The sequence below is a fragment of the Hetaerina americana genome, unplaced genomic scaffold, assembly GCF_022747635.1.
Source record: "Hetaerina americana unplaced genomic scaffold, ioHetAmer1.1.p SCAF_2, whole genome shotgun sequence".
NCBI lineage: Eukaryota > Metazoa > Arthropoda > Insecta > Odonata > Calopterygidae > Hetaerina > Hetaerina americana.
Window position 1 is genome coordinate 39345366 of NW_027286763.1, and position 24115 is coordinate 39369480.

The window sequence follows — 24115 nt, forward strand, 5'->3', positions numbered from 1 at the left end:
TTTCTAAGATAAATAAATTATTATCTAGTAGCATAGAAAAACAAACCTTGGACACATTTTTACAATAAAATATACCAACCAAAGAAAACACTATTCAGTGATAACTGCTATTTTCTTATGGTTTAGTAATTGTTTTTAGTTTGTTGGGTATCTGCCTTTTTCGCTGATTAATAAAAATTAATGTCAAAAAATAATTAATGAGGACTATAAATTGAAGTGGAATTAAATAAACTAAGAATAGTACAGTTAAATATAAATTTTTGTCTTTGATTTTTCCACAAATACCCTTTGTGAAGAATAATATATTTTTTATCGACCACGAGTTTTTTGAAAATAAATCACCAACGTCGTTAAATTGAGTGCCTAGGATAAATTTCACCGTAAATCTTATAATGCGTAGTGAGTGAACCATATCCAACTTCAAATCGGACACTAAGTATTTTTCACATGTTTCACATATAAAATAATATACCGAATTATATTTAACTATCTTAATCCTCTTTATACATTATTTTTAATGGAATATTTAATAGCTTTTACACGCATTATTGAATAGCTTGAACTGTAACAATGATGCTATAGTGTAATTTTAGAATAATCTGTTTTGGCAGATGATATGTTTTCTTAGTGCTAGAGTCTCTGAACGTTTTTCAAATTCACGTGTATTTTGAAAATACATTATCAAAATTACGCAATTTTAAAATTTCTAGGATACGTAGTCGTATTTTCAGTGTAATGGCTGTTTCAGCAAAGTCGAAGAAGCGTGGAAGAAGCTGGAACAGTTATTTTAACGGTCCAACCACTGATTTGAACTAAAGAGCAGACATTTCACAATATAACAGCCATTCACCTCGACTAGGACCGAAACTATGATTTCTTGATTTCTAAAATCGAGAAATTTAGGTTCAATTACAGGTTAAAAAAACAATTTTCAAGGGTCTACGATTCGTTAAAGCAAAGGTCTACCGGACACTATGAGATTTCACCTAAGTCTCATAACATTAATAACCTTATTTTGAGGACGAATGTTACAGTAAGTATCCTGGTTACATATTAGAGATTAAGCATGTATTCAATCTTTATATAAGTGATATTCCTATCATCGCATTATGGGCACGTGAATGGAACTTTCATCATAGCATTATATACTCTGGAAATATAAGGCTTTTAACTCATTTTAAAAAACTTGAAATATGGATGACTTCGAGTTTGCACCAAGCGTATTTGCACCAAATTGGTTACTTAATCTTAAATGTTGTATTTGGATTTTAATACTGCTTTCCCCCATCATTACTGCGAAACAAGAGCTAGTTGTCCTTACTCTGAGGACAGTAGAAACCCCAGAAGGAATACCATAATGAAATTCTCTGTCATTAAATGATAGAAGGCCTAGAAATCTATTTTAGACGAAAAATCAGCAAACGTCCGATATGTCCAACAATTTATCTTGCACATCTTTCAAGTAGACAAGTCATCGACGTTTCCCTTCCTTCCACGTTATTATGTTTTGGTATTTGTAACTGATATTTTAAGTGGTATAAATCTAATACTATTATCTCCGCTCTAGGAAAACATTCTTTCCAAGTTACCGAATTTCTCATATTGGCTGCAAATTATCTTGAATGTTGATTCATATAAATCTTTTAACCTGATGAATATTCTTTATTAAGCATAAGAGGAAGTGACGACCATCATCAAAGGTTATTTGGTACCTCCATATATTTCTGTTGTATCATAAGGAAACTAAAAAAGATTCATTATCAATGAAGTTCGTCGTTACGCCCACCGTGAATTTGGAAACTTCGTTGCATCAATCGGAGGGAGCCTGGAGCTTTAAAGATATTGTGGTTGGATTCTGGAGAACGCATGGGATCGACGGAATGAGAAAGCTAAAATTAAGCAAGCGGTGGGGGAGAAACTTCGGAAGTTGGTATGAAGAGGTTCTTGGCAGGTTTGAACGATAACGGAGGGGCGGGGTCCAACAGGAAGGCGGGGACAGGGTTTGGGTGATCGGGCGAGCAGGAAGGGAGAAAGGGTGGGAATGTAAGAATGAGTGACACGCCGCGCTCGCCGAGACGGCCCGAGAGTGTCTCACGCGCCAGGCGACACGCAAACCAATCCGACACGCACGACGCCCTTCCTCACCACTCCTTTTCCTCCACGAGGTTGAGGTATGAACCCTCCCACCTCCATCTCCTCCAATATCCATTCCACGAGGAGTAATAAAAAAACCTTCCCGAAGCCCCCGAAAACTTCGTGCTCTGCAAACTGGCAAAGGGCAGCCCTTCCACGCTCAAGTGACTTGGAGTCCCTTTTAATAAAGATGATGAAAAAATATGAGCACGTATGTTTAGTTCACATTATCTCGAAAGGTAAAAATATATAAAAATAAAATACTCCTCCCCTCCTCATACTTTGCGTGTCTTACAGTTCTCTCGCGCCGGGCTAGTTTTGTCCCGCCCTCTCCGACCCCACTCCTCGCCGTCTCAATTTCCCCGGATCCTTCCCTTGTCGAGCCAAACCACCCCATGTAACTCTTCGTCATTTCTCCCTCACTCCAGTTTACCCGCCATGAGCTATCGTGTAGGGCTTTAAGATACGATGGCATATCAAATTATACAGCCAGGAGTCACATAGAAGCGATAAGCATTGAGAATTTGAAACCAATATTTCATAGGTTGTTAACGAGGTATTGCCGATGCATGATTCAGATGAATTATTGGTAAAAATATTTACGACACACTTTTATCAAAGATTACAATCAGAGATATAAAAACTAACATTGTTTTTAGTAATCTTAATTAATTTCAACTGAAACCGCTATTTCCATTACTTATTCTTAGTATTTCACCTCTTGAGATGCGAAATGGATACGGATACAGGATAATAAAATGTCTACGTAAGTACAGTTTTTGTTTATTTCCTCTTATAAGGCCCCCTGAGCAACAATTTTCAATGATATGTAATCTCTGCTCTCGAAATTAAACAAATATTTCCTAAATTATACCAAATTTGATCAGTATGCTATGTAGGCAATATTCTCGTCAACCAAATGGAAATTTTCCACTAATGCCTCAACTATTGATTAACCATGATATTCCTATGCAGTTACATTCTAAAAAAATATGTCACGCGTTAAAATATAAATTACAGTGGCTTTATTTAGAAAAGATGATGCGGTTAGCGTATGGGTTCGTGTGGAATGCAAAATAAGCACTCGCCAGCATTAAGTAATATTTTGCAGCTAATCCTCACTCAAAGAATGAGTGAAAAGGTACTAAAGAAAGATATGGAGCATAAAATTATTGAAAATCCAATATCTTAGGTAAGTTGATGAGAGCAGATCTAAATATAAGTTTTTTTTAAGGAAAAAAGAAAAAGTTTGACACAGTAAAGAAAGATACAGTTTTGAATGCTTGGGGCAGAGAGGAAAGTTTTGGGGATAGTTTGAGGAGGGCAAAAAGTGAATGGAGATGATATACTCGCAAAAAGGTTATTGGATGGTGGAAGATATAATGAAGGAACCTAAAGTAATGGGGAAAGGAAGTGGAAATATAAGTTATTTCTGGGCACTGTAAAATGAGCATAGAGTATGACGAGCTAAGTAATTCTTTTCCAATTTTCTCATTATATGCAGTGATGCATCAAAGGTTAACTAGTTTATGAAGTACTTTTCAAGAACCGTTCAAAAGTAACTGATTTAGTGTGCTAAATTTGATGTTGATGCATGAGATTTTTTTCGTTTTCCCACTTATTTTCTTCATCTTTACATTGTTTACATCAAGAACCAATACTGAAACCTTGATTTTTATGCATACTCTCAACGATCATTGGCAAAAAATTTTTTCTCCCTTGGAAATTGTTTTGGCCTCATTCCACCTCTTAGTGTCCCTCCTTTATCCCCCAAACACTTGCAAGCACCTCCCTTGGTGGGAGCCACGTCCTTTCCTTACACCAAATTCTCTCCCACTTATCGAGGTGGTGTTCTTCGTGGAAGGCGTGCGTTTGGTGCGAGACGTCGAGTGGATCCGGAAACGCGAGGGAGTCCCAGGGCAGGGAAGTAGGAAGCGGTGGAAGGATGGAGAGAGGAAGGATTTCAGTGTCTCGGGTGAATATTACTTTCTGGGCGTCGACGGTTCCGGAATTTAATGCCGCGATACGAGCATACCTTTTGGCGCTTTTGGTCAGTAGTTGAAGAGATAAGAGCGACAATTTTGGAGGCATAGCGGTCGGTCTCCACCCCATCCATCGAATGGCTGCCTCACGCAGCACCGGAAGCAAATGAGCATTGAGGGTGTTCAGGCGGCACAGGATGTGGAAAAGTGATAGGAAATAAGTTTCAGCCCGAAAAACATGCTAATGAGATCATTTTATTTTCCAAAAGGCGAGATAGTTCAGTTAAAAGCAGTATTGCTTTACACCTAAGTTTAAAAAAATGTAGACTTAAAAAGTAATCTTTTCATGCTAATCCCAAGATTCATTTATCTTATTACTTCTAAATATTCAAAAGTCTACCAAATATAATTGTTTTGGGCTAAAAATAAGTAATCCATGAACTTCTTCCTGTTGAATTGAGACATCTGAGTTAAAGGTTGTGATGACTAAATTACCAACGAGCACGATTCTCTTTGCTTTGTAAAGGGTTCATATAAGACCCAAAATGTTTTGTGGTGTGATAGCAGATCTATTTTGGCATAATCATCAAACTTCATCTCCTGAGTGTTAACAGAATAAGGTTTACATCTTTATTTCATCATGGATTACTTTAGTTTTCTCCAATCCATGAGATCAGTTAGTAATTATTCAAAATTACGATTCATATTAATAAGACTAAAATGATTGATACGAATCTGCCAGGGATAGCTGCGCTAGGGCATTTGGACTTTTAACGGAGCGAATTAAGGGAATAGAGTGATTTCACCAAAGAGGATTTTCTCGTGGACGGACCCCCGTTACTCCGGTCGGGGCTCCACTGTGTTGCCTTTCCAGCCGCCTAGGCTTCTAAGGCAGGGCGTCGTCTTCTGCGTTGTCACGGCGTTCTGGCGATCCCTGCTACTGAAGCCTGGGCCTATTCTTGAGAAAGATAATTTCCTCTCTTAAGGGCGACTATTTCCAAACTTAGGAGGACAAGCCACCTTGGCCAAATATGCATTCTATTTGGCAAATGTGGCTCATCTCTTTCTTCTGGCTATGAAGGCCATAAAACGCATTGTTCTTATCTTTTATGACGTTGTATGATTGCTTCCCTACTGTTCTTTCCACTTGTGTCGTACTTTCCTCTTTTGGTGTATGAAACAGCTCCCTGACGCCATCTCTTGGCTAAAGAAATGAGGCATTTGGTTGCATAAATCCCCCTAAGACTTCTGTGGTTAAGTGCAATTGCATGCTCAAGTGATTAAAGCATCGATCCAGCAAGTCGAATGATCAATGGCTCGAGTCCCGGTCAAGGATATATTTTGCTTTTGTGATCTGCTCGATTCCGCCTTCCCAAACTTCTCCTGTGTTTGTTTTTTGTACAAGCTCCTATGCCTTCTCCTTATATCTATATCCATGTGAATTTATATATATATATATATATATATATATATATATATATATATATTTATTTATTTATATAATTTTATTGTTTCTTTGTCACTTCATTCTTATCTGTTTGACTAACATGTTTACCGAATTCGGATTTTCCCTTACTTTCTGACGGTGTACCTCGCTTTTTAAGCTTTATTATTTTCCCACCTCAGTTAATTATTCCACTCTATACCTCCTCATGACTTTGCTCCTTTGACTATATTCTTTAACATTTTCTATCCATCTAATCATCTCTTATGCTATGCCTGATTTTCTTCTCGTTTTCCAGTTTAGTGTTCCGATAAGTTCGTTAGTAGCTTTCAATGTCCCATTTCATAAAGTCAAAATTTTGTTCTATGGTATCCATCTCCCTATCTCATTGATAATTGCATTTATAGTCTGCTGATACCCTTTTCTTATCAATATCGGTTGCTAATGCACCCAAAATTCCATTCCGTCCTCCATCTACCATATTATGCCGTGTATATTACATTTGATTCGTGATAAATTACCATCCGAATCTATATCAGATCCCGGCGAACTGTGCGACTTAATCACGATCATCCTAAAGTTGTTCCACAGTATAACATAGTGTAATTGATACCTTTCTGAGTCCTCGGGCATTCAACATGTATACTAACGTCTATTGTGGTGTTTAACCGAAGAGACTGAATCGTGATAGATGGAAAGAATATATTTGAGGAACTACAAGGTAAATATATTAGATCAGCAACCTTGGGTATAGCAAAATAAAGTGACGCAGATAAAGAAAACCTAAGTTCATGCATATTTGATGGCAACAAATAATGGGAAATAAAATCAAATGCGGTCGTGGAGGTAGATAGCATTCTCGCGAAACTAAAAAATCTTTAGAAAAACATGGGAGGAAGATAGTTTTTAGGGCTAAATCGTAGCATTTTCAAGGAGGAAATTGGGCTGAAAATATCTAAAGATGAGTGATAGCTCATGTACCAAAGAAAGGAAAGACAGTAATATGTGGCAAGATGACGTAAAAGTTTGAGTATGTACAAAGCTAAAGTAGTTCTCCGAATAATAAGTAAGATGTTGGATTGGAATTTAAATGAATATTTGGGAGATGATCAGTTTTGTTATACAAATAAGTACCTTATTTGTATAACAAAAGAAAGATAATGTTTTAAGAGAGGCAATTAGCGTGGGAACGAGGTGAGAGGGCAATGAGAGGATGTGGGGGAGGGGAGCAGATCTGGTAAGTTGACATGTTTTACATCGGGGGCGGTTGCAAGTAGGGGAAATATGAGGATAATTGTCAGGGGGAGCACTAAAGGGTTGGCGGATCTCAGAAGGTTTTTGAGATTCTCTATGCGAGAGAGGGGCATTGGGGTACTAAGGATGAGGTCGCGTCATTTTCGTGTAGAATAGGAAACAGTTCTTCGGAGAAGGCCGAAAGCTCAAACAATGTACAATATGAGTGTCAGCAATGTGTTATCTGTTACCTCTTTAATTTTGTGTTATATTGTGCCGTTTTATATATATATAATGTATAAAGGTATATTATATATTATATATATGTATAAAGGTATATATAATATATATATGTATATACTATATATGTGTATATATATATATATATATATATATATATCTACATATATATATATATATATATATATATATATATATATATATATATATATATATATATATATATATATATATATATATATATATATATATATATATATATATATATGTGTGTGTGTGTGTGTGGAATCAAATAATATTTTTCCTAGTCTTTATAGAGTCACTTCATCGACGCTTCGCCAGCCATGATAGATTCCTATCTCACATTTTTTAACGGATTGGTTAGAACCCTTCTTTTTTGCATATTTCCCTCCTATGTTTTCTGTTTCTCTCTCATTGTTTTCTAAAACACAAATTAATTTGAAAAAAGCACTCTCCAGGCGTTAGGCGTTATTGCCCGAAGCGAGTCGCGTTTTTGTTCATATTTTATCGACACTGGGTGTTCATGAAAAGTAGAAATATTTAGGATGAGATGACGTTGTATTGAATAAAAGATTGTGAGAATGCAATTTTAAATCAAATTTTAGTTGAAGTAGAAATAAATAACCACTTGGTGAATCGTTACTAATGATTCAAGAAGTTGGAGTCATTGCAAGATTCATTTTGCGGAATTGCTGTAGAATTCGTTCCCTAATACTTAACCTTCGCTACTTATTTTTAATACTGTCCCTAGGATTCCCTCGCAATGATTCACCGATTTTCCCTTCAATATTTCAATGAGTTGTTTGTTCCTAAGGATCGATTTTTGACATTTTATTTTAGGCATTTCACATGATTTGCAATTTTAATAACTTTTTCTTCCATATATACTTTTATTCATCTTAAGTTGACGACTATGTTTTCTTAATGTACGTTTACTCCCCTTTACTAATCAAACTCACCCACACAAGGGATTTTAAAATGAGCAGAGTCAACTAATTGCAAGCTTTCAGACATCTCGTGGAAAATTTGTAATTGCTGAGGCTGAATGCCTTAAATATTGGATTAATTTCTCACACTGTGCCACATGAAAGTGTACTTATCGAGTATGGCGTTCATGAATATTGCTTAATTCTATGAATTTGGAATTTATCCGCATCCTTGATAAAATTCTTCCTTTTATTTGATTAAAACTTAAATAACTAGTTAATGAAAATTTAGAATTGCGTGCAAAAGTATGACGAAGTATACAGGTGATGTTGGTTGAAGCAGTAAAGATTTCTGTTTGCTTGAAAATGTGTAAACGAATTAAAAAATATAACTGTTCACCTTAAGCGAGTAAACTACCCGAATACACGTCTCTTCTCATGCTCGTAAAATTCAGCGCTTGAGAGATCTTTCAGATCTCCGGCGCATAACGCTCAAGTATGCTACATGGAGACGATAAGCCCTTTTTAAGTATTTTATAAATACGACGCATTTCACTCAGATTACGAGCTCATGGTTACTTTATGACGATGCTGGATAATGATATTATCTCCCTCGAGTCTCGGCTCCTGGTAGCATGTCGACAAAAGCATGCGACGCTTCTCATGCGAAAGCGGCTTCGTAAATTTCCCTTGACGTTGTTTTAAAAGTCTTTTGTTTCTGAAAAGTAGAAAACATTAAAGCTCAGGCATTAGTTGGGATATCTATCTTTAATGTTTATAATTTAAATTAAATTCTCTATATAATATATTATTCTCTTTGTCTAATTTATGCTCTACAGAATAAATTTAGAGCCAAAATCAGCCATTAATGCGAATGTGTTTTTGAAATTCAGTGCGTAATACTTGCATAAAATGTTACTAAAAATTGTCAGTAATAATGGTTAATATCTAAAATATACACCAAATTGCAAATATCAACTTCAGTTCTTCCAAAATTTCGAAATAATTAAATGTTTACCCATGGAAAATCAATATTATAGTTGTGTATGTTACTGAAAACTCTACTTTAAATTAGTTCCCCAGCCTAGAACCAATTTATTACAGATGGTATAATTAATACGTTTGTAAATTTTAATGCAATAATCTCGACTTTGATTCCAAAGTAAAACGCGACTTTTCACTGGACTGGATTGCGCGGAATACAAAGAGTCTCTGACTTCTCGACAACTGATGAGAGTCAAACATCATAACGAAACTATTAGTTGAGATTTAGTCTTTTATTGGTTTTACCTTTACTTCTTTATTGGAACCTTTTCTGGATTAAACGTACTTTTTCGGGAGTACCCCGTGCGCTTGAAGGGTTACAAACTTCCATTAAACATATGTTTAACAACTATTCTGTTGTGATTTTTTGATGAAGGTAATATCAGCTGACTGTGTGGCTCTCAAGCTCGGAAGCCCATTTTTTGTGATCAATCTCTGGAATTCTGAGATGCAGCTTTTGCCTAAGAATGATCCGGAGACGGTGCCGGTAAAATTAATCATATTTTTATTCTGGGAGTATCATGAGTGGAAAAAATTTATAATTTGCAGTGAAACCTCATTGCAGTTATTGACAAATTTCACATCCATTTCTTACCCTAAACTAGGTGCTCATATAAATAAATATTAATCGAAATCATAGCAAACTTTGAATTTCAATAATTTATGACTTACTTTAAAGTTCAATCCGTTCATATCATTGCAATATAATTATTATAAATTTCCATGTAGCAAATAAGTTTTCAATATGGCTAAATATATTACAAATATTTAACCTTAACCTTCCTACTCCCAGCTCTACGAGAAAAATCTTTAATTCTTAATTATATCTTTCATCTTCATTCTATTTGTAGTAGTTTTAGTTTTGGATGTAAAATATTTCTTCTTCTTCCATAGATGATTTGTCATTTTTAAGATAGGCTATTGATGTCATGTATATCACATTCAGGATTTCCACAATTTTAATGCTTCTTTCTTCGATTTTTTAGTTGCACAAAATCTCTACTTGTTGAAATGGGTCTGAGGAATCCTTAATAATAAAGTTCACGATTATATCATGCATTCGAATTCCAAATTAGTATTTTTGACACCAATATGTTCCTTGAAATATTCTAAGCTTTCGTTTTCCACGCCGTGTGTGACTTCAGAAATATTCCTCGTACCAATTATTTCTAATTTTATTTGGTGCATACGCATAGAATGTCTCCTTTCGTAACGGTACCATTACAATCAAATGTTTCTGACGCTTGTTCGGTACGCAAGCTTCGTTGAGCGTTGAGTGATGTGTCTTGTCTTAGAATTTCCTCAAGGTAAGGCAAAAGGCTTGTGTGACCGTATCCAAGGCCAGTTGATGCGCCGTGGACTCATTTATTCCGCCACTGTGTGTGTGGCATCGTCGAAATCTTGAGCTGGCAAGAAGGAGTAAAGGAAAACACAAATAAAGGAAAGGGTGATACTACAAGTAGCTAGGGAGAAGGAACTCTAGACAGAGAGGGAACGGGGAAAATAAATGGAGAACGAAGTAAGGAGGAGTGAAGGGGGAGATAGAGGTTAGATATTGGGAATAGGGACGGTTACAGGTAATACAAAGAAGGAGAGAAAGAAATAGAAAGGGGTGAAAAAGGGAGGAGATATGGCGGAATTTAAATGGACACAGAAGGAGAAATAGGGAAATGGTAAATAGGAGAATAGAGAGGAAGAGATAACGGGGAAGCCGGGAGAAAGAGGGAGAGAAGCCAATTGGGAAACATTGGAAGGAAAGGAAGGAATGAAACAGAGAGGGTGAGGGAGGCGAATACCGAAGGTTAGATACGTGTGGCATAAGGAGAGATAAATAAAGAGAGAAGGAATTAGGGAGGGAAAAAGGATAAAAATAGGGTGGGTGATATACGTTAGAGATAGACCAATGATGGAGGAAGGGGAGGGAGGGGCAGAAGAGAGTGAGGGGGAGATATAGCTGGTGATAGTGGAGGAGACTGAGAAAGAGAGAGGGAGACAGAGGTGAGTTGGGAGAGAGCGAGGGATGTTTTCCAGGGAGAGTCCCGGGGGGGGGGGGATGGAGGACTGCGCGCGAGTCTTTTCAAGTCTCTTTGGCCGCGCTGTCATTTGCAATTCCGAGCGCAAAGTGCGCACTCTCCCTTCGCTGTCTCCCTTGCTCCCCGTCGCTCGCACGCTCTCTCTCGTGCTGTCAGTATTAAGGGGGAAGGTTGGTAACGTGATTGATTCAGGGGGGACCGAGTGAGGTAGGGGTAGATAGGTAGGGAAGATAATGAGTGCGGAGCGACGACCCCTTTAACGCCTCGACTGGCATTCACACAAATGCAGGGGCCCACCCAGGTCTTGCGGTCGTCCCATAATCCCCTAATGCGTCACTTGGAAGAAGTATCGAAGTCGGCGGTATGGTCTTTACACTTAGGACGCGGGAAGGGCGTAAAATGCTTTCGGATCAGATCTCTGACCGCTACACCAGGTAGACCCTTCTGCCCCCGTATTTGGTTGAGGGGGAGGACCTCAAGGAGGCTGGGAACCGAAATCTAATCAATGGGGATGAAACGATCCCAATGCCTTTTTGCTCGGAGGACAGGTCGTAAACCTGTTAAATTAACCTACGTTTCATTTCCCAATACTTCTAGAGTGAAATTTAATGGAAGAGCAATTGTTTCAGTGAAAGTTCTAGGATAACGTCCACTAAGTAGGAATTCTTTCTGCATGGTCATTATAAATTTTTAAGATCTGGAACTGAATGAACCACCAAATTAGTGATAACTTCTAAAAATTCTCATCGTCATTATCCTCACTTGTATATACCCCTTTTGTTTAACGTAAAATCCTACTTATTCCTCTAATAAAGAACTCAAATATTTATCCCTACATCTCTTTTCCGCATGATCGCTTTTATCACTGATACGACTGGTTCGACAAGTTGAATTACACTCCGCTCGTATTTTCTATCCACTTATCTTATCTTGCACTCATATTTCACAACTATCTGTTATTAATCCGGATTTAGGTTTTCCTGTCTATATCCTTACGTTCACCTTGGCTTCAACTACGTGTATTGTCCTCATTAACTTGCCAACTCTTCAAAACCACCAATTAGTTCATATCTTTTACTTTAAAATCTTCTTTCTTCGGCCAAATTTCAATGTTTTTATCTATTATGCCAATCAATCAGCCCATTCCATATTTGCACCATGAGGAGGGGTTTTCGAATTTTAAAAAAGTGTTTTTTCTTAAGAAAATTTTCACTCTTGTCAAAAATGATCATATAGTTAAAAAAATGACACCATGGTGTACCCTAAATTTTTCTGAGAAACTTGATGAATAAAATAAAATAATTGTTGCCGCATAATTATTTTGGAGTAATTAAAAAATTTCAAGAAGTAAAAAAGTTTTCAAATTTGAATTTATCTCATCTGTTATGCAATGAGTTTAAAAACCAGATGCGTGCAAAACTCCTCAATGTGAATATATATCATTGCTATATAATAAATATAAAAAATATTTCCCTTCCGTGCCCGTCACTGCTCTTTAATCGCCTCCCCCTTTGGAAGTTCCTAAACACGCCTGTCTGGTTGTGAATTCGCCGTAACGAGGGGAAACGTTTCACCTATACCATGTGAGGGGAGCGAACACATTCTCTCCCAGGCAACTGTCTCCTCTCGCCCCCTCCTTCTCCCCCTTGGCTCCCTTCCCCCAGGCAACACTCGTGGTAACGTTAAATCCATCGGAACACGGGGATCGCAGGTGTCGCATGCATTAGCGGAGGCAGGGGATGCGACTCCATTCCATGGCTCTGCCTTCACTCGAAATCGCTATTTCCCTCTCTCTCTTCCCCTCTCGAGACCGGAAGGAGGCGAGGCGTCCCGGGCATTGTGGTGCGTGACATTGTGATGCTGGGAGGCACCGCTGGGGCTCCCCCGCGAGGGGGGTGAGGGTTTAACGCCGGCGGGTGTGGGAAGGTTTGAGTGCCCTGATTTCAATATTCCGTGTCCAGCTGGGATGAAGGCGGGAGAATGCATTATCTCAGGACAGGATAATGAGACGTGCTCCCTAATACTAAGCTTAGGAGAAACTATTTCGTACAAAATGGGCATGCTTCGGATGAAAATGAGAAAAAGGTAGGCAATCACGAATATCACTCTGATTTTCAAGAAATGATAAAGATATTCAATGGGGAATTGGTCTAACCGCTCTACGGGAGTAAAATATGTTAGTTGAAGGTGAAACATTTCTTTTTCGTGCATACGTCCAGGAACCATGTCGGATGAATTTTCAGTAGAAGAATGATAGTTGGCGTATGTTTAAATGCCCATCTGTACATATATTATACGTACTGATAGCTGTATGTATGTACATAAGTGTATATGTTTGTTTATTTTTTGAACCTTAAAGAGTATGCCCAAACATGGCCCAAAATTTGCAGGATTTTGAATTTATTCTCTTTGTTCCTTTTATTGACAAATTTTAATCTGAACTCTTTTCTGATTTTAATCTGAACAATTCAAGTTCTAACGTATTGATAGAAACTAAACTTTAAGACCTCTTGATAATATAAGATGTTTTTCACGCTTAGAAAAAATATTTTGAAACTTTCCATGAACATTTAAAATTTGTTACAGTACTTTATCCGGTAGACTCTAACAGAATTAAAGTCGAAAATATTTTAGAGAGAATGTCATGATATCACTGGTTTTATTTATAGCCTAATTAGAAGATGTAGCTCATGTCTCTTCTTCAAAGATTTTTCTTTGAAAGGCGCTATTACATGCGCCGGAGAAATGGAGATGAGAAGCACCGAAATTCCTACGGGTTGGCGTCAGGCTAACGAGAGGAGTGGTGACTAAGGGTATATTCGCTGCCACGAGCAACTCAATGGACCAGCGGAAGATTTCCTGGAGCAAGGGTCGCCGATATAACGTGTGGAGTGATAAAGAGAAGGGATCGAGAGGGCGTGACGGGAGGAGGGTGTTATGCGTTGGATCGCACGCGATCGGACGAGACCGGGGTGATTTGAAAAGCTTAGTCATAGCATGAGGGGGTGGTAAGATTTCCCTGAATTAATTCAAATTCCTCTCCAAATCCCACGCAACCCTCTGACCTCCGCTGGATTTAAAAACTCCTCGCCGACACGAATATCATGGTCTGGGTCGTAATGCAGCCGCTGCACTGCCGAAAAGGGTTACGGCTCGTTAACTCCGAGTCACGCGCCCGCCCGATGCGACCCCACCCCAATAAGCGAACCCGAAACCAGTCTCCTGCCACCCACTGCCTCTATACCACCCCGTTCCCAGTCGAAAAGGCCGAGAGGAAGCTGACGGACCCTGTGGCTTTGCGGTCGCCGCCCCGCCGTGGGGTTGCTTGCGGGGGGTGAGGAGATGGGTTGGCGGTTTCCAATCGCGGGGAGTGTAGACCTAGGGGTGGGGCGGGTGAGCGAGAGAAGGCTGGTTGAATGAGGTCCGGGGGATGGGTAGGGGGTAGATCACGATGGGTAATAAAAGGGGAGGAGTACGCGCCGTAGAAGGGAGAGGGAGGGTGCAGTTATTTCGCCATCGGACTTCGGACGGAGTTGGTGGATCTGATGGTGCTGGCGGGAGGGTATAAATGAAGTGGCGGAGTATGGGGGAACTGAACTTGGGTTGGCGGCGGAGGAAGAGTCGGAGTGAGTGTGGCAGTGGGTGTAGGTAATCCCTTAGGGGTGGACTGCATAAATAATTCCCTCGCGGTGAATCCCACCGTCTCCCCCGCACACCCGCTCTCCCTCCATCTTCCATTACTCAATCCCTCCTCGATCAGAAACACGCGTGTGCTGCCTCTTCTGCCCTTTCCCCCAATGAATGTACGCCCTGCATGAAAGCGAAAGCTGCCGCGAAGCACCAGAGGGCCTCTGCGAAAGCCATTTTACTCGTTATTAAGGGTAAAACGTCGGGTACGAAAACGTGCGCCGTTTGCATGGCTATTTGTAAATGTTGTTTAGTTGTTTGTCTTCCGGAACCAATAGGTATCTTCATTGAGCACTGGTGAATTACTGCGTAAGTTTCTATCAACGAGAATGCGCTTTGAGCTATTTTTATTTCATTGATTGATTATTATTTGATGTATTAGACGAGAAGCATTTGTTAAGCTCATTAGCCGTTATGAATGATTAAAATACATTAATTTATATCCGTATTTTTTTGTTGTGTATACGAACACCGTAATCTAGCGGTTAGCGCATTGGTTAATTGACTGGACGGCTCGGGTTAGATTCTCATGGACGCCTATGAGCAATCATAGCTTAACCAAATGAATGTGATTTCGGGTTCCAAATCTTTCTGGGAAACCATGGGCGCCGCAGGGAAATAAATTGGTCCCCCTACCTGGATGTGTGATTTCACACGCCATTTAGGTCTTGGTATTAGGTAAGATTTACGTTCAACTATCAAATTTACCTTTCGGTTGACAACTGTGGATTTATTCATAAAGGTACACCTATAAAGAGGAATAGTTCAGTACACCTGTTTAAAATATATTTCTTACACTTATACGTGATTTATAAGCTTTATTTTTAGGTGTTTCATATTCTAGTAATAGAATAAAAGAAACACGGGCAATAGACTAATTGTCATTAAAACTCTTTACATGCTCACAATTTAAAAAATCCCATAAAACAAGTACCTAATTATTCTTGAATGTTATATTAATATCTTATTTATCATCTGCATTTCAAACCTGTGATTATTTAACTGCAGCCCTCCATTCTTATCTATTCAGTGTTAATTCCTTCACGCTCTGATAGAATCAGTTATTCGTAATCCATAATTTGTCCTAATTATTAGTCTTTTGGTCTTACTCGTGGGATATTTCCTTCATTTTTCGCTTCTACTCTTCTTAACTAACCCATTGTTCGTTAAGGAGTGTCGAATTCATGTGATTCTTCATTGCTTTGCGTTATCACTATGAACTTTTCCTCTTCTGCTCTTTTATGTACGTCCTCGGTCTTGACTTTAACAGTTCATTAAATCTTCACCACTATTATCCAGGCTTTCTCTCTTCACTGTTGCGCTTTTAATATTTTATTTTTCTTATTGGACTTAAAATTAAAATAATTTCCGAAAGCATAAAAATAAAATTTGGCTTATGGAAACAAATTGAGTTTTCCCCCTAAGTAGCTTTAACACGGTTTAAAAATATTAGAATGAGATAACGCCATCTCAATTGAATTGTGTTTTACTATTTTCATAATAATTTTCAATGTTAAATCTGATAAAAACTGATAAAATTTTACTTCCAAAAATACGTTGCCTGTCAAGCGTGTTTTAAACTTTTCCCATGCCTTCTTCATGTAATTTTTACCGCATAAAAAATAAACTCTGCATCTTTTATGAAAAATGAAATTCAAGGAATCTCAATGCCACATATGCGAAAGTAATTCGAAACTAAGGCGAAGTCACGCGGACATGCGGTCATAAGCAGATGCGAGGAGAAACGACCTCCGCATGTCCAGCAGTCAGCCCGCGGGAGCGTCCTTGCGAACTTCCCTGTCGTAGCGCGACTCTGCGAGGTACTGCTACGTACGACATGAAGTATGTACGACAAGTACAAGCTGCGGCACGGCGGAAGAGAGGAATTTGTAACGGGGGGAGGCAGATATAGAGGGAAGGTCAGGGAGAACAAGGAGAACCTGAGGCGGCCCCACCAAATCCCCTCCTCCCCCCCACTGGTGGGCATTCTACGTGAGCGCATTTCAAAACCAAACTTCCGTCGCGAGCCAGTAAGAGAGAGGAAGAGAGAGAGAGAGGAAGAGAGAGAGAGAGAGAGAGAGTTGGACGTTCTCTTCCCGTCCCTCCACTCGCTTCCACTCTCGCTCACAACACGACTCGGAAGCAGCAGACATTCAAGCCCCAGCTTTCCAACCCCCTTCTCTCCGCCCTGACCACCTCCCGGCTTGCGTGCACACAAACTATCTCCTCCACCCCCTTCTATATTCCCCAACCTCACAGGGAGTCTCATCTCCTTCACCTCTTGGGAGAGACTGCCCACGGCGAGAAAGAGATAAGGCAGAAGGGAAAAGGAGAGGTGGGAGGTAGTGAAAGGAGGAGTAGAGAGATCATCTAGCCGGCTGGCTGGTTTACTTCGCAAGTTCTCAGCGTCGCATTCACTTCCACCGTCTCGCGAGGACACATCCGAAAGGGGGAGAGCCAGACTCTAAAACCGTTTTTGTGTGGAAGGATGGGGGAGAGAGGTGGGGTGGAAACCATAAGGTTGAAGGCGATGGGTAGAGATGGGGCAAGGGGTGCGATGGTGTTCTCTTCGGTAGAAGAGGGCAGGAGTCGAAGGATGAGTGGTGTGGCGTGGAGGCAGTTTACAGTAGGTCGAGGAGGATATCCTCCAAATTTGCAGAGAAAGGTAGTGACGAAAACTTGAGTCAAGTTGCTCCCACTCCCCTTGCCCACACACACATACACACCTTGAGGCACGCACATCCAAAAGCGCTCTTTCTCCTCTTCCTTCCATTCCCGCCTTCGCTGCGAACTTGCCCAAAATGTGCAGTGCCGCCTGAGGGACATGTGATCCTCATCTTAACGTTGTGTATGGGGAGAAGGAGAGGGAAATGGAGGCGAGAAAAAATTCCGAAGGGAATTCTTCGGAGAACTTAGAATATGGGAAGGAATGGGAGTCGGCGGAGCGGGAGGGAGCAAGAAGTGGAGGGGGCCCGTTGCCCTCGCAGCCTCTCCCGGAGGCTATGACCCGGCTGCGAGCCTGAAGGGTCAGGGCGGGGAAGGTCCTCGCATCAGTTCGGGGCCCGTTGAGAGGCCCGGTCCAATTTTCTCGTTCTTCTTCCGCGCTCCAAACCAGTCCCTTCTCAACCCAAAAGCAATCCCACCCTTACCATCGTCTCTATTAGTTGTACCCAGCTCACCTCGTCGCTATAACGACGGTCGCCGTTGAAACACGAATGCCCGCCGCGCTCGTTTGGAGAGCAGCTCCCTAATTAATGGGATTCGAAGGAAAGGTCGGGAGAAGTACCGACGGTGAGAAGGTACGGGAGGCTGGAGACGTGAGGACGAAGCTGGTGGGGTTTGTGATAGTTAGTTTGCTTGCAGATTGTTCGGCTCGATCATCCCCAGTCTCCGTGATTTCAAATCACGAAGCCCAAGTACGTGAGCGCGTTAATGAATTACAAGCGGCACAATTAGTTCCCGGCTTAATTCATTAACGGGAGGGAGATAGCAAAGTTGGATGAAGTAGTCGTATCTCCTTAATTTGAAAGAGAATGACCCAGTCCCGTTGGTTCCCAGGTTCTTCAGTCGTCATTGGATAGGGCGTATTTGCGAACCAGCGAAGGGGAATTTCGGAACTTGATTTACTGCGAAACTACAATCAACAGCCTTCGCTATTTCATATCCATGAATTTCCAATGATGAAATTCATCAAATCTGATGGTTCCATCAAATTCCTAATAAAATTGGAAGATTTTGAAATTAGTTTGTTTATGAATTTTGAACAGCAAAGTCAACCCCTTATTAACAAAGCCTTGTTTTTTTACCACCTGATATAAGTTTTCCTAGATGTGATTATTTTGGAATCATTAGCATTTCATAATAATAATTTTCATTTGCGGCTTCCTACGGTTATTTTCTTTCAGTTGAATAACAACTGATATGAAAAAATATCATGACGAAACAATGCACTTTAAGGGACAACAACGTTTATGAATTAGCTCTTGATAACAAATTGAGTAGCTTCAGGCGTGATGTGGTGGAAGTTGAACATAATGAATAACTGATCGTAGCACTTTTCCACTTAATGTGAAAATATCAAGTGGAAAAGTGCTACGATCAGTTATTCATTAGCTGTTAATTTTTAAAAGGGTAAGACGTAATTGAATATGACAAACTAAAATAAATTCTATTACATTTTCAGGATCAATTTAAACATAAGTTATTTTAATTGGACGACATCATGTTGAAGATTGGAGTTCCAGATCTCTCCAACGTTGCAATTTTGTGAGTAAAGACGTTTTGTTTTTGTAATTTAAGGATTAGAAATGAAATGTTGAAAGACTTTAGCATTGTTACATATTTTATGACATTTCAAATAAATTAACACCTGAAGTTCTTCGAAATATAAATAAATTCTTAAATACCATAAATCTATTTTCTTTTTCAGAGTATTTTTAATTTCCTTCATGCAGTCAAAATGGATTGCTATTTTCCTACCTGACTTATATTATGTCTTTTATAACGTCGTCAAACGTACAATTGCTTTTTTTATGTTTCTTCAATTCAGTTTTCCTCCTCCTTGAGTGATGTCCAATAATATCCTCTTCATTTTAGTATACCCTGCTATTGGCAACATTCTTTGTTGGTCGTCATATCATTCAGTCTTTATAATTTCATCTGTCTTTCTTATTATACTTTACACTCGGTGTATATCGTCAGAGACCAAATTTTGAAATTTTGCTATAATAGGCACCGCGAAAAAATGTATGCCTTTCTTCACTTTGTTTTAAAAAAGATCATAATATCAATTCCTTCCCATTCATTATTTGATTACATTCTATCGTGGTATTTTTTATTGTCCTTGCCAGAAAACTATAGCCGCGTTTAAAAAAAATTGTTTCCTTAAAGATTGGAAATTAATGATGATTAAACATTTCTTGCAGTAATTTACGCTAGTATCTTTTGACCGATTTCAAAATAAAATTGGCGTTAGAAATGGTACCTGTCAATTCCACTTTAACCACTCGCAATTTTTTGACAGTATGAATTCATTTTGGAAATCCTTAATAAATGATATATTTAATTCATTCGGATTTATTTCAAATATTGAATAAAAGTACTTTCAACTATGGCTATTTAAATATATCTTTAAATTATACATTTATCCTTTATTCATGAAAACTACATATATTAATTCTACAACAATTTCACCGTAGTGAATGTATACCTGTAAAATTGCTGCGCGGTCAACGCACAGTAGTCTTTGGGACGGCATATTCTTGATTTATTAATAGTTTAAGCCCTAAGAGATCTAAATATGTCCTTATTTTACCAGGGATTCTAAGGATTTTAATTGCCAATGTAGTCCTTTCTTTCGACTTACTCTTATTTCTTCCCGAACCCCTCATTCTCTTACAATATGTGTCATATGCACCTCTATACGTGTGTACCATCTGCACAGAACTGGATAATGTTAAAAACTTTTGGAATAGGCAAATTTCGCAATCCGTCGAACAATACTAATTAAGACATGGGAGAATTATTGTTAACTGAAAAAACTGTCGAATTATATTATCGGTACTGTTGAAAAGCCCAATTTTTATCCTAAGTTCATATTCATTAAACATAACCCGCTTGCTGAAGGACTTAGTATCTTGGGACTAAAGTAATCGCTTTATTTAACTCGGCCAGAAACCGTAGATTTTCCGCAACAACCCTGGGATTGTCCCTCGACTCAACCTCAAATCAAAACTTGAACCAACTTCCCCCATTACCTTCTCTCCTCCATCCCTTCCTGAATCCTCGCAAGCGACAAAAATTCCATCCAATTACGCCTCCTGCACACTTTCACCCCTCACCTTCCTCCACCCACCCACACCCAGCATATCCGCCCCACCTGCTCCCTCACGGACCCAAACCTCTTTCCCCCAAACCCGTCCCCCGGCCGCATTTGAAATTTGTGCCTGTCCGCTGCCGCCGTTCCAACCCTCATAAGAGTCTCACTCTGCCCCCCTCCCTCTCCGAGCGCTCCCAACTCTACGCTTGCCCTAATCCCCCTCAGGCCGGCAAAGCGGGGGATTCAACCCCTCTCCACTTCAAACTCTCCTTCCGCTGCCCAAATAACCTTCTTACCTGCTCCCGAATCGCCAGCCGGGACTCCTTTGCACGGATGCACTTGCACTGTCCTACTCACGCCCTGCCTCGCACCTTTCTTACGTGTATGTACGCTTCTTACGCCATTGCATTCGATTTGTTGTCTCCCCCGCTCCCTTTCCGAGGACTCTTTGCTACGGCTTCCCGTCTTTGCAACGCCCTCGCTCCCCTCAGCTCTCCAGCTACAACTTCGCTAGTGTTTTCATCACTTCCTTCTATTAACTGCCTACTTCTTTTTCCATAATTTACTTTTGCATAATCTCGCTTCGAGAATGCTCATTTCTGTTCCCGTTGGGCCCATACTTACTGTATTCATACTCGTGTTCTGGCTTCTAGTTGTTGTCGTCCCCTCGGAAAAACCCCGAAGGACAGTTGACCACGCATTTTTTTTTTAAATTCGGGAGGTCGAATATTTCACAATGCAATATGGCGCGTAATATCATGCATCCCTTGGAGAAAAACCAATTTATTTCGCGGAGTAATCTCCTAGGAAGAAAAATACTACCACCGGAAATGAAGTTACGGCATTTAGAATTCATCCCGACCATTTAGGCTAGAACTTTTTAGACGGAGAGAAAATCTCTTTGAAGCCGTGAAAGCCTTCGAAATATGAAAATATTATTAGCCTATCCTCGCTATGGTTTATTATTTAACGAAACTCTCTCTTAGCTCTGATCCCTTTCCTTGGTCAGAAAATATCGAAGGAGCTGCATCTTGTTCGTAAAGGAACCATATAATTTGAAAGTCTCGAAGGAAATTTTTATTTCAAATAGATTTAAACCCATTTCAACTCTTTTGCTCAAGTTCATATCCTCATTCACCTACCTCCCCTTACCCTGTTTCCTACGCATTGCCATTCCACAACCGCATAGATAATTTCACGTGGTCCGACTTCGTCTTTGCATCCTCGGTTAACTCTTCCGTTCCTCCTACTCTCGGAATGTCACACACTTTCAACTCTTTTCTTCCACCTGCGTTGCTTTCCACCCCTCCCGAAGACAGCCTTCCTACACCCCATAGGAGATGGAGCATGAAGTCGGAGTGGATGGAGGGAGCAATTCCTTAGATTTCCAACCCGCACTCCTCTGTTCTTCCTTCTGCCACACAAGCCGGATCACTGTTTAGATCCTCAGCTTCAATATCCCGCTCAATTCCGTGGCGATCTCCCCTGAGGCCAATTCATTCCAGACGTCCCACGCGCCACCGATCACCCCTCAGCCGGCGGCGCGCACCACGGCGTCTTTCTCTCGGAGGCTGAAGGCGCCTGCTGGCGCATATTTTCTGCGCTCTCTTTGGGATTTGTTCGAATTCTCTCTATTACTCCAAAAAGTAAATCTGAAAGCAAATCACCCGGTCAAAAAAACGACACCAGTTGAGCAATTCGAGTTTCAAAATTGTCCCTTGTATAAAAAAGATTTGGGCTCAACCCTCTTTTCCTAATTTCATTGGAGTAATAGAAAACCTGCCAAGTTTCACAATATTAATTATCATTTTTAATGCTAACATTTTAAACAAGGATGTCTTTTTTATATATTATTACACCAATAATTTGTAGGATGTAATGAAATTTCTTCCAGATGCTCCTCATTTTCATTATCAAATGTTTGTTTGCATACGAGCTCGTAAGACCCCCACAAGAAGATTCTACGAGTACCCTTTTGGAACATAAACGGCAAGCAACACCTTTTTACTCCTTAACTGTTAGCCGAAACTCCTCTACTTTGCCAAGGTTTCTTATTTTATTTCTCCAAAGGATGTGAAATGGATTTGATGATAGTCGACTGCTATTGAGTGTGTGACTGTGTCATATGTTTGAGCTCAAGAACTGGTTCTGAAGCGATCCCGATGGAAACTTATTTTTGAAACAATTCACGATGCATGTGAGCTAAATTGTTCATTTATTTAGCTCCTCGTTAACTACCATGTATGTGCATGTAGCCACAACATTTCATCCCATAGCCCTTCCTTCCTGCATACACGAGCCCTGCTTTTACAATATCCTTCAAAAACACCACTATCTCTTTCCTCAGCTCTACCCTATACTTTTTTCTCATCTGTTCATCTTATTTTTATCCATAATAATAGAAAAAAACATAGTTTTTCATTTCTATTAAGCTTTAATCACGACTACCTTCAGTGTATTAAATCATTTGCAACCCAATTGTGCTTCTAAATGTAGCAATGCATCGTACTTTTTCGTGACTCAAATTAATTTGGTAAAATGTCATCTATTTCTCTTTACGTGATGTATTCACCACATCATGCATCATTATCATCAGTATTTCAATCCTAAGATTGGTTAACTGCAGTCCTCCATTCTACTCTATTCAATGTCAATTCTCCCAATCCCTGACACCTTCTCTGTTCTACGTCCTTCTTAATAAATCATATAAGAATCTCTATTTTCACTTGAGGTATATGCCTAAATTTGCTTTCTCTCTCCATCAATAACATATTCATTTTTCCCTGCTATTCAACTTTATAAAGAAATCATCCCAACTTGCAAATTTGGACCAATTCCGTTATGTGCAGTAAAATTAATTAATTAATTAGATATATTTCAATATTTACGGGTTAATTAGACCAATTTTTTTGATGTTGGCGTTAAGTAATGGAAAGTGAAGATTATTCGTAGCAAATAATAATGAATTATTGCACTGTGAATAAAATACATTTCGGCCCAGGTTTTAAAGCTACTTCGTCATCTTCTGGTTTCAGAAATTCACCTGAAGATGACGAAGTAACTTAAAAACCTTGGTCGAAATATGTATTTTTTAACAGTGGAATAGTACATTATTACTTGCTACGAATTGGTCATGGTATTGAAAGTTACAATCTCTATTTTATATGCCACATAATTTGGGGAGCAGATATTTAACTGAATAATAGCTTTCGTTTGATCTATCTACGAGGGTCATCCGGAAAGTAGTACCCGTTCGTGAAATAAAAAGACAAAAGTAAATATTAACAAACATAAAAAATTTTATTTGAAAGAGGATACTTTAAACTACTTCTCAACATAATCTCCAAGCAAATTAAGGCATTTGTCATAACGTGTGACAAGTTTCTGTATTCCTGCTGCATAGTCCTTCGCCGCCAGCTCATTGAGATACGCGAGGGACCCATCTTGCACAAATTTTTGCATAATGCAGATGGTGTTTAACAATTTCATGAACAATTGTTCGAGAAACATTGGGAAAATGCTCACAGATGTCATCAATTGTGACGCGCCGATCG

At 39.4% G+C, this 24115-nt stretch overlaps 1 protein-coding gene across 2 annotated transcripts in view; it reads left to right on the forward strand.

The window, feature by feature from the left end:
• LOC139687950 (leucine-rich repeat neuronal protein 1-like) overlaps positions 1-24115 on the forward strand; it is a 778766-nt gene that overhangs the window by 231644 nt on the left and 523007 nt on the right. For both annotated transcript variants that reach the window (XM_071585318.1, XM_071585319.1), the window contains exon 3: positions 18927-19009. The gene's annotated coding sequence lies outside the window, so the exon portion shown is untranslated. The remainder of the gene's footprint in view (positions 1-18926; positions 19010-24115) is intronic.